This window comes from Schistocerca cancellata, chromosome 2 (genome assembly GCF_023864275.1).
Source record: "Schistocerca cancellata isolate TAMUIC-IGC-003103 chromosome 2, iqSchCanc2.1, whole genome shotgun sequence".
Lineage (NCBI taxonomy): Eukaryota > Metazoa > Arthropoda > Insecta > Orthoptera > Acrididae > Schistocerca > Schistocerca cancellata.
In genome coordinates, this window is record NC_064627.1 from 471,286,684 (window position 1) to 471,297,755 (window position 11,072).

Here is an 11,072-nt window from a genome sequence, read left to right on the forward strand (position 1 = left end):
GAACCGCTCGGTCTCCACGGCCGGCAATTTTATTTGCACACGGAAAAAATGTGCGCAACCCATTTGACATCAGTCAAAAATGTAACATATTCCGTAAAGTAAGCAACAGTTCCCAAAATGGTTCAAATGGCTCTGAGCACTATAGGACTTAACTTCTAAGGTCATTAGTCCCCTAGAACTTAGAACTACTTAAACCTAACTAACCTAAGGACATCACACACATCCATGCCCGAGGCAGGATTCGAACCTGCGACCGTAGCGACAACAGTTCCCAAGTAAACAACATAACAGGCTTAATAAACCGCAATATTGGTTTATTACGTTTTGCAGGTATTCGTGAGGATACGGAAATGAACAGCAACTGTTCCCGACACAGTGACGTTCATAATACCGATTGAAATTGCTTGGCAAATCATTTGCGTGCGGGATGTCGAGGTGAGCGACCTGTTGTAGGCGATGTCGCACGCGACAGGTCGCTGCGATCCGTCGCTTGTGCGTGGGGCCTTTCGGTCTGCACGGACAGTATGTGCTTCTCCTTACTGGCAGAGAGGCTACCAAATGACACAACCGTTAGCGGCAGTCAAGCCATCAACAACGTACCGAACGTGCACTCCAGTGTGACTTAGAAAATATCTCTAACAAAACAGTGGGATAAAGAATGGACAACATCTGGCTCCCCTGGGGTGCGGTTCTGTATTGATCTGTATCCCTGCGTCCCAGCCACACAGTGGTATTCCAAACAAACCGTCCTGCACGGGTTTTATATGGCGCTGACACGCCTGAAATTTAACCACGGATCCTACAAAAAGAAAGCATCTCGACCCACTGCGAAGAACAGACTCCCCCTACTGTGAGTGTGAGAGATCTTAACCATGTAAATATTAGTGTGTCAAACACGGGAACAATCAACAGACGCAAATATCTTGCAGTTGAGAAGCAGGGTACATGCGGACCATTGAGCGTGGAAAACTATGGCCGTCGAGTTTTGCGGATTACTATCGAATTTCCCTGCGGTGGTGAAAGCGGAGTTCTGGCACTGCTTAACTCATACATAGAATATTTTTTCGGTGTTTGGCGAGCACGAATAGCTGGCATTATCAAAAGGTTCACCCTCCATTGATGGGGTCCGCGACGTCCTGAAGACGGAGTGCTTTTTTAAATTAATAATCGTAATGAATGAGAGAGAGAGAGAGAGAGAGAGAGAGAAGGTGGATCATTACCAACTGTCACGTGCCAGAGAGGTTTGTAATTTAATCCATGACAATGGTGCGGAGTCTGCTGATTCGGTGCTATACGCCACCATCTTTACGAATCTTGCTATAGAGATACTGGCGATGAAAATTTCTTCTTGCTTTAAGATGACGTGCTTAGAATCATGTCACAAATAATTTAATGAGATTAATAATCCTTGAATAACGTGAATGGTTTCAGAACATAAATACTATGGCGTTCTGAGATGTAATGACTCCCAATTTTTTTGGGAAAATCTCAAATATTTTTAAATAAAACAAACATTATTAACATTCCTACATCTTTATTCTTTATGTCTACATATCTGCAGCCCTCTGTCGCTAGATGGCTCCAAATTGTAGGTTGCAGCATGGCGGTGTGTAACGTAACTACAGTGGTGCGTGAGAAACGAAGAGAGAATTCGAATAGCTCGTCCACACATGGATCACTCTCTCCTTCACCACGACGATGCCAGACGACACACAAGCGCCGCGACCTCTACAACAATCAGATACCTTGATTTCAATGTCACCGATCATTCTCCATGCATTGTCGACTTTGCCACATCCAGTTTTCATCTGTTTCAAAAACTAAAAGAACACCTGCGAGCACTTCACTGTGATAGTGACGAAGCGGCGCAAGCAGAGGTGAGCTTGTGGCTCCGTCAACAAAGTCAAACATTCTACAGTGACAGTATCAACAAACTGGTCTCTCGTTGGGAGAAATGTTTCCGTCGCCACGGTGACTAAGTTGAAAAATAAATACACTCCTGGAAATGGAAAAAAGAACACATTGACACCGGTGTGTCAGATCCACCATACTTGCTCCGGACACTGCGAGAGGGCTGTACAAGCAATGATCACACGCACGGCACAGCGGACACACCAGGAACCGCGGTGTTGGCCGTCGAATGGCGCTAGCTGCGCAGCATTTGTGCACCGCCGCCGTCAGTGTCAGCCAGTTTGCCGTGGCATACGGAGCTCCATCGCAGTCTTTAACACTGGTAGCATGCCGCGACAGCGCGGACTTGAACCGTATGTGCAGTTGACGGACTTTGAGCGAGGGCGTATAGTGGGCATGCGGGAGGCCGGGTGGACGTACCGCCGAATTGCTCAACACGTGGGGCGTGAGGTCTCCACAGCACATCGATGTTGTCGCCAGTGGTCGGCGGAAGGTGCACGTGCCCGTCGACCTGGGACCGGACCGCAGCGACGCACGGATGCACGCCAAGACCGTAGGATCCTACGCAGTGCCGTAGGGGACCGCACCGCCACTTCCCAGCAAATTAGGGACACTGTTGCTCCTGGGGTATCGGCGAGGACCATTCGCAACCGTCTCCATGAAGCTGGGCTACGGTCCCGCACACCGTTAGGCCGTCTTCCGCTCACGCCCCAACATCGTGCAGCCCGCCTCCAGTGGTGTCGCGACAGGCGTGAATGGAGGGACGAATGGAGACGTGTCGTCTTCAGCGATGAGAGTCGCTTCTGCCTTGGTGCCAATGATGGTCGTATGCGTGTTTGACGCCGTGCAGGTGAGCGCCACAATCAGGACTGCATACGACCGAGGCACACAGGGCCAACACCCGGCATCATGGTGTGGGGAGCGATCTCCTACACTGGCCGTACACCACTGGTGATCGTCGAGGGGACACTGAATAGTGCACGGTACATCCAAACCGTCATCGAACCCATCGTTCTACCATTCCTAGACCGGCAAGGGAACTTGCTGTTCCAACAGGACAATGCACGTCCGCATGTATCCCGTGCCACCCAACGTGCTCTAGAAGGTGTAAGTCAACTACCCTGGCCAGCAAGATCTCCGGATCTGTCCCCCATTGAGCATGTTTGGGACTGGATGAAGCGTCGTCTCACGCGGTCTTCACGTCCAGCACGAACGCTGGTCCAACTGAGGCGCCAGTTGGAAATGGCATGGCAAGCCGTTCCACAGGACTACATCCAGCATCTCTACGATCGTCTCCATGGGAGAATAGCAGCCTGCATTGCTGCGAAATGTGGATATACGCTGTACTAGTGCCGAAATTGTGCATGCTCTGTTGCCTGTGTCTATGTGCCTGTGGTTCTGTCAGTGTGATCATGTGATGTATCTGACCCCAGGAATGTGTCAATAAAGTTTCCCCTTCCTGGGACAATGAATTCACGGTGTTCTTATTTCAATTTCCAGGAGTGTATGTAGGTATGAAGAATAAAGATCCAGAATGTTAACAACGTTTGGTTTTTTATAAAAAGCTTACAGTTGCCACGAAAATAATTGAGGCAATACTTTTTAACAAGCCCTCGTATAACCTGTACGATAAAACAGTTCCGGGTAATCCCAAATGATTAAGAATAAATGAAGTGTTTTGTCAGGTTAGTGATTGTCAATGAGGATTACATCGAGATGTTGCGAGCTGGTTATCGATCATATTCAGAAGTCTACGAATTTACATATTTGGACGCGATATTTAGGGATCTCGTATTTGGGGATTACGTACAACAGAGACGTATTTAAGTCGGACACCGTAGTTCTACTGCAGTTGTAAGAGACACTAATCCGGTTCAGACAGTTAAATGTATGCAACTGTAGAGTAGCCGGAAACTGAACTGCAACCGTCTACTCATTTTTGAACTGAAACGTTTAGGGAAAATCTTTGGGCCGGTGTAGTAGTTGGTTACAGGTGAATGGTGGATCCCGTACAATTACGAAATACAGAAATTAAATAAATATGAAAGGTCTGATCAGGAGTAAACGCCTTAAATGGGCAGATCCAGTCCGAAAAAACGCGCTACGTTAGCCTTTATCACTGCAGTACTTCGTGTCAAACAGAAAGAGACCATCTGGCAGGCCTAGGAGGAGACGAAGTGATGAATCCGGAAGAAAGACAGCAAAGAGCAGAACGACAGACGTGTAGTAGATCTGGGAGCCCAAGGGCATGATTGTGAAACGATGATAATGGTGATAATGATCAGTTACATGCTTTTTAGGAACCGCAATTCAGAGGCTTTGTGCTCGCATTTAATGAATGAGAATTGTGGAAATTAAACGTGCCACAAGAAGAAAAGTCAGTTCGATACGCCACTAGCCCCATATTCAGTTGAATAAGACAAGAGGGTTCACTACTCCACCCACAAGGTGGAAAAGAAAAAATAAATTTTGGACCAGTGTAGCAGCTCATTCCATGACATTTCGGTAAATGGCGCAGAAGATCAAATCAATAAAATTGCATGGCATACACTGTATTGAGGTAACACAAACATGTATGATCAAATATTGCTCCTCATGGGCCTTCTTGCTATCACATTTACCGTACAGTAAACAGAAATGCATACAAACAAATCCACTGTTTAGTCACTATCTACTAAACGAACGTTCCTTTAATTTCTTACATCAATATGAAGTACTTCAGCTTGAATTGGTCTTAAATCCAGAGTTACTTATTGTTTGGTTTTCTCACTTCAAACAAATGCATGTATATAAGCGTGGGAGTCACTTGAAATACCAGAAAGTAGTTGAAGATTTAATTTCAAACACGCTGGGCTAGGAAGACTTTCGCAACGGAGTCGTTCAATAAAAGGATATTGGTTAAGTTGCCTCGTAAAATATGGACAAAATCTCAAACTTTCGATGATTTGACATAGTCATTAGCTAGTTGTGACCGTCGTGAAACTGGCGAGGGCCCTCCTACATGCCCAGAGGACGGCATCTGGTTTGCTAGATTTACATATCATATCACGGGTAAGGCAAATGCTGAGGTTCATCTTTGTGTGGCCAGAGATTTTTTACGAATTTAACACCTTAAGTTATCACACTTTTTCATCCAATTTCGAATTTATTTATCACCGAACCAGTATCGGCAAATTAAACGCTAGTCGACAGCTGCACAAACGTAACACTTAAATGTTCGCTGTTTTTCTGTACGAGGGCTATTCGTTCATTAGGGCCCGAGCCGTCGCGAAATGAAAACCACAGTGAAAATAAAAATGTTTCATTTTCAGCAGTTGGCTATACTTTCCGGATACTTATCTCTACATAATCGTTCCCTTCGCTGATCTCCAGCTTGTGCCAAAACGTTATCTTCATCGCCAGTCGTTTATGTGACCAGAAGTGAAACGTTGAGGGACCCAAGTCCGAGCTCTATGGTGGGTGATCAAACACTTCACATCGAAAACGCTGCAGCAGCGTGGTCATTGTCCCTGCGATGTGTGGCCGAGGATTGGCACGAAGAAGGGAATGCATGACAGTTGCGTTATGTGGGCTGCATGAAATCAGGAGAAATCTTCCAGCAGACATTCACACATGGGCGTTAGACACTATTTTCTAGGCATCTTTACATGGTCACTGTGCATACAGAACTAAAAAGAGCGACGTGGTGTGATCGACGGGCGTACTAGTACATCTGTGGAAAGTTTCATCGGATTTTCACTGTGGTTTTCATTTCGCGAACGATAGATGAACAGCCCTCTTATATTTGTACAACGTGGCGCTTAATGTGAAATTATGTCCTGTTGGTGAATTTAAAAATTTCTAATTTGCTTCACGTTTAGAAACTCACGTTCTGTGACGTCCAGTGTCTTCATAATCTTTTTGCTTACCCTAGCCTTTTATGTGCTCTAGTATGTTTTCCCCAATCTCGCTCTCCTAGCGCAAAGTTCCTGGATTCTTTAACAAATGTCTCACTAACGTCGCAGTTCTTATAAGTGACTACTATGTACTTTACTCGTCTGTTCGTTTCAATGGCTCCATATTTAGTTCAATTATCCATTTTGTTTTCTTCCGTATCCTCAATCTCTGAAAATGCTTCCCTTTGCGTCTCTTTCGCGCCATGCTGTTCTCCAACTTACTAAACTTAGAAGAGGTTATTCCTCAGCTTCATATCGACGGAAATTTCAGAGCAAAGCGATTCAAACTTCAGCCGTCCTGTCTGATTTCTTGTCTTCTTGATGATTGCGTGTGGATAGTGACTCTCTCCTCGTTCGATTACGGTTTACTGATCATGCACTTACTTAATTCTCTTAATTAAAATGTAGTCTTAGCAAACTCTTTGTCATAATTGGCAGTGTGTCACTATCTGCTGCTGATTTCTCTAGTCACACACAGAAGATCTACTACTTCAGCCACTACGTGTTCCTACGGCCACGCTATCATTATCTGGTGGATTAATGTGTTTTTCGTCGCCGAACTGGCTTGTCACATGCACATATGTCGTCTGTTTGGCGTACAGCGGTGTGGCAAGAAGGTTAAACGTCTTGCAGGTATATCTGGATGATAAACTTGCTGTTACAGTGCCCTGCACTTTACAAAATCACAATCTCTGGCAATTCTTACAACGTAAAATTGTTAGCTGAAATAGCAATGATTGAAACTGTTTTATTGTCTACTGGCGAACCTGGCAATGTTTCGATTTTGCTAAATTTGTATGAGAATTGAATATACGTCTTCATCTCTTCCTCAACCCTGCCCATATCTGTCAGTCACTTCTTTCTCCCCCCCCCCCCCCTCCTGTATATCTCTTCCTCTCCCTGTCCATTTCCTCCTTACCCATTTCGATCCATCTTCTATTCGTCCCATTTCCCTGACCTTGAGTCTTGTGTATACCTTGATTGAGAACTGAAGTCGCCTAAAAGGAATGAGTAGATCGGTTATAATCGTTGGTGTATGCGATATGACAGACCTCTGTTGCCGCTGGATCTATGAAGATGGTGGCGACAAATATTTCACTGCGAAGAAGCAAAAACAAAACAGCACATTGTTGTGTATAAAAACCTTGCGTAAAATCATGTACAAGGAGAAAGAATACATATGGGAGAACCGATTTGTCTAATGCTTTAAATGTCCTGCTGTCATAGTTAAAACTGCGAGCGGGACACAAAATGGAACTGCACATTTTCGCAGCAGAGCACAGCATTATCTAGCTCACAGCTGGATTTAACAGAAAACCTGTACTTAAAACTGCTGCTCAAAAATTTGAGCCCCTGCCCATCTGAACATTTATGAAGGTGTCGTGTAAAAATTTAAAGTTAATTAGACAATAATTCTTCAAGTAGTTTGCCAACAACTTTAAGCTAATACATATGGCATACTTGTATTTATATATTTACCATATCAAAAAACGTATACCTGTGTTCAACCGAATGTTTATAGGAGTTTGCTTATTGGAGTACCGGTATAGCGTAAAAATGTTAAGTAAAGAACTTTCTGATTTTTGCTGACAACGTTATACACTCAAGCACCAAAGTAACTGGTATAAGCATGCGTATTCAAATGCAGAGATATGTAAACAGGAAGTATACATGCTGCAGTCGGAAACGCCTGTGTAAGACAAGTGTCTGGCGCAGTTGTTCGATCGATTACTGCTGCTACAATGGCGGATTATCCAGATTTAAGTGAGTTTGAACGAGGCAGCGATGAAGTGGGGATTTTTCCGTACGACCATTTCACGAGTGTACTGTGACCATCAGAAATCCGGTAAAACATTAAATCTCCAACATCGCTGCGGCTGGAAAAGTATCCTGCAAGAACAGGACCAACGACGACTGAAGAGAATTGTTGAACGTGACAGAAGTGCAACCCTTCCGCAAATGGCTGCAGATTTCAATGCCGGGCAGCGTGCGAATCATTCAACGAAACATCGTCGATACGGGCTTTCGGAGCCGAAGTCCCACTTGTTTACCGTTGATGACTGCACGACACAAAGCTTTATGCCTCTCCTAGGGTCGTCAACACCGATATTGGACTGTTGATGACTGGAAACATGTTACCGGGTCGGGCGAGTCTCGTTTCAAATTGTATCGAACGGATGGACGTGTACGGGTATGGAGACACCTTCATGAACCCATGTCCCCTGTATGTCAGCAGGGGACTGTTCAAGCTGGTAGAGGCTTTGTAATGGTGTGGAGTTCGAATGATATAGGCCCCTGATACTTCTAAATACAACTGTGGCAGGTGGCACGTACATAAGCATCCTGTCTGATCACCTGCATCCGTTCATGTCCATTGTGCATTCCGACGGACTTGGACGATTCCAGCAGGACAGTGCTACACCCCACACGTGCAGAATTGCGACAGAGTGGCTCCAGGAGCACTCGTCTGAGTTCAAACACTTCCTCTGGCCACCAAACTCCACAGACATGAACATTATTGAATATATCTGGGATGCCTTGCAACGTGCTGTTCAGAAATGCTCTCCACCCCGTCGTACTCTTACGGATTTATGGACAGCCTTGCAGGATTCATGGTGTCAGTTCCCTCGAGCCTAACTTCAGACATTAGTCGAGTCCATGCCACGTCGTGTTGCGGCACATCTGCGTGCTCGCTGGGGCCACACACACGACATTAGGCACCGGTTTCTTCGGCTGTTCAGTGTATATCTCATGTATATTAAAGAAGTATGTGGCCCATGCCTTTCCGAACGTTTATTTGAGAATCGTGTGTAAAAAATTTAAATGTGAAGTAAGCTGGTTAGGAAGTTCACGAGATTTATGATGACGTAAAACAACTATTTTTCCTTATGTGTGGGTATAGATTACGCAATCATTAACGACATAATGATTTACTTACTGCTTGTTGTCTGTGTAATAAACAAACAACTGGCCGGCCGAAGTGGCCGAGCGGTTGTAGGCGCTCCAGTCTGGAACCGCGCGACCTCTACGGTCGCAGGTTCGAATCGTGCTTCGGGCATGGATGTGGGTGATGTCCTTAGGTTAGTTAGGTTTAAGTAGTTCTAAGTTCTAGGGGACTGATGACCTGAGATGTTAAGTCCCATTTGAATCATTTTTAAACAAACAACTCTGTACTGATTGGTAATTTATTTATTTATTGCCTAATTATAGACCTGTTACCTGATGTTTTGCCGGCCGCGGTGGTCTCGCGGTTAAGGCGCTCAGTCCGGAACCGCGCGACTGCTGCGGTCGCAGGTTCGAATCCTGCCTCGGGCATGGATGTGTGTGATGTCCTTAGGTTAGTTAGGTTTAAGTAGTTCTAAGTTCTAGGGGACTGATGACCACAGTAGTTAAGTCCCGTAGTGCTCAGAGCCATTTTTGAACCTGATGTTTTAAAACAGGTCGCACGTCTTACAATTTTCGTTATAATCTTTTTGCAGTTTTCTTTTGTTTTATCTACAACATTTACAAACAGTAATACTTCTCAAAATAACAATAATTTAAGGTTGAAATATAAATAAAATTTTGTTGTTCCTTAAGAAGAATAAAGGAGGTAGAGGAGATAGAGGAGAGATTTGGTAGTACCATCACCGAATGTGACTGATGGTGAACACCTCGGAATGCTAAGCACGCAGAACGCGGTGTGAGGAGGCCGGCTGGCGGCGAGGCAGGGAACCCCGTGGCAGCCCCGACCTTGGATCGCCCCAGCGCGATGACGTCAGCGGGTGGCTGGCCGAGCGCTGACAGCGGCAGCGCCTAGGTAGTCTGGGCTCCACGCGTGGGGCCTCCCCGGCTGCCTGGAATTCCGGAGAAAGCGTTGCTAACACTTCGCCTCGGGCCGGGCCGGGCCTGGCCTGGCCGGCGCAGGCGCCTCCCGACTACAAAAAACGGCCGCAGTCACTCCGGACAAAGAGGCCGATTTATTGTCATTTTTTCCCGCCTCCCTCCCTTTTTGTAGGTGCGCGGCGCGTGGGAATGGGCCTCGGCCGCTGGACTGGCTTCCCTACCTGCTGTGCTAGCTGTCAGCCGTATAATTCTCACGTGCTATTGGCACCTGCGGCGTTCGCAACCGGGCATTACCCTGCGAGAAACGCTGCACTATTTAATCATCCCCTAAACTGATGTGAATGATTGTCGCCTTATGCGTTTTTGTCCTCTGATGCTATCCGAAACGAGTTAAATTGTGGGTTGAATCAGAGTTTTTGCATTGTGGGTAAAGTGAATTTGAAAGGAAATTCTCATGTAAACCCAAGGCAGAAAAGCAAATAGTGAGTCTCAATTGGACATTCTGAGTGGTTATGCTTATCCATTATCGATATTTTAAAACCGTGACTGTTAATCGAATGTAAATAAGTTATATAAAACTGCAACCAGTCACTTTATTGAATAACTGTTTTATTCCATGAACCGGTTTTCGAGCCTTTTCAAGGTTCATCTTCGGATGGTTTCTGGAAGTAACATCATTATTTCTAGCATAATGCTGAGAGCTGGCTCTATGACAGAAAGATGGAACACGTGTTAATGTATCGCCTTGACTATTGCTAATCTGTCGATATGGATGTAAATTTAGTTTTCTACTTACTGCGATAGAAGGGGCGGCTTTTTTCCGTTAATGCCCATCTGTCTGCCTCTATTTTGATTTCCGGTTGTTATTCACTACACACACACACACACACACACACACACTATATATATTAATTTACACTCTGACAGCGAAAATACAGTTTGTGCGAAAGTGTGAGTAGTGATATAACAACTGGACATCAAAATGGAGGCAGACAGATGGACACTAACGGAAAAAGCCACCCATACTGTCGTAGTAAATAAAAAACTAAATTTACATCTGTATCGACAGATAAGCAATAGTTATGGCGATACATTAAAGCGTGTTCCATTTATTTGTCATTGTCAGCACCCAGCATTGTGCTACAAATAATGATGTAACTTCCAGAAACCATATGAAGATGAACCTAAAAAGGTACGAAAACCGGTTCATGGAATAAAACATAATTATTTGAAAAAGTGACTCGTTGCAGTTTTATGTAACTTCTTTACATTCTGAGTGGTGTACGTCTGTAAGCAGCACGCTGTGCTCTGGCTGCAGGCAGTCGGCGAGGCTGGCACGGTTACACGCTTAATGTTACGGATCATTACCTATGTTATCAACACGATACATTCTTTGCGTTC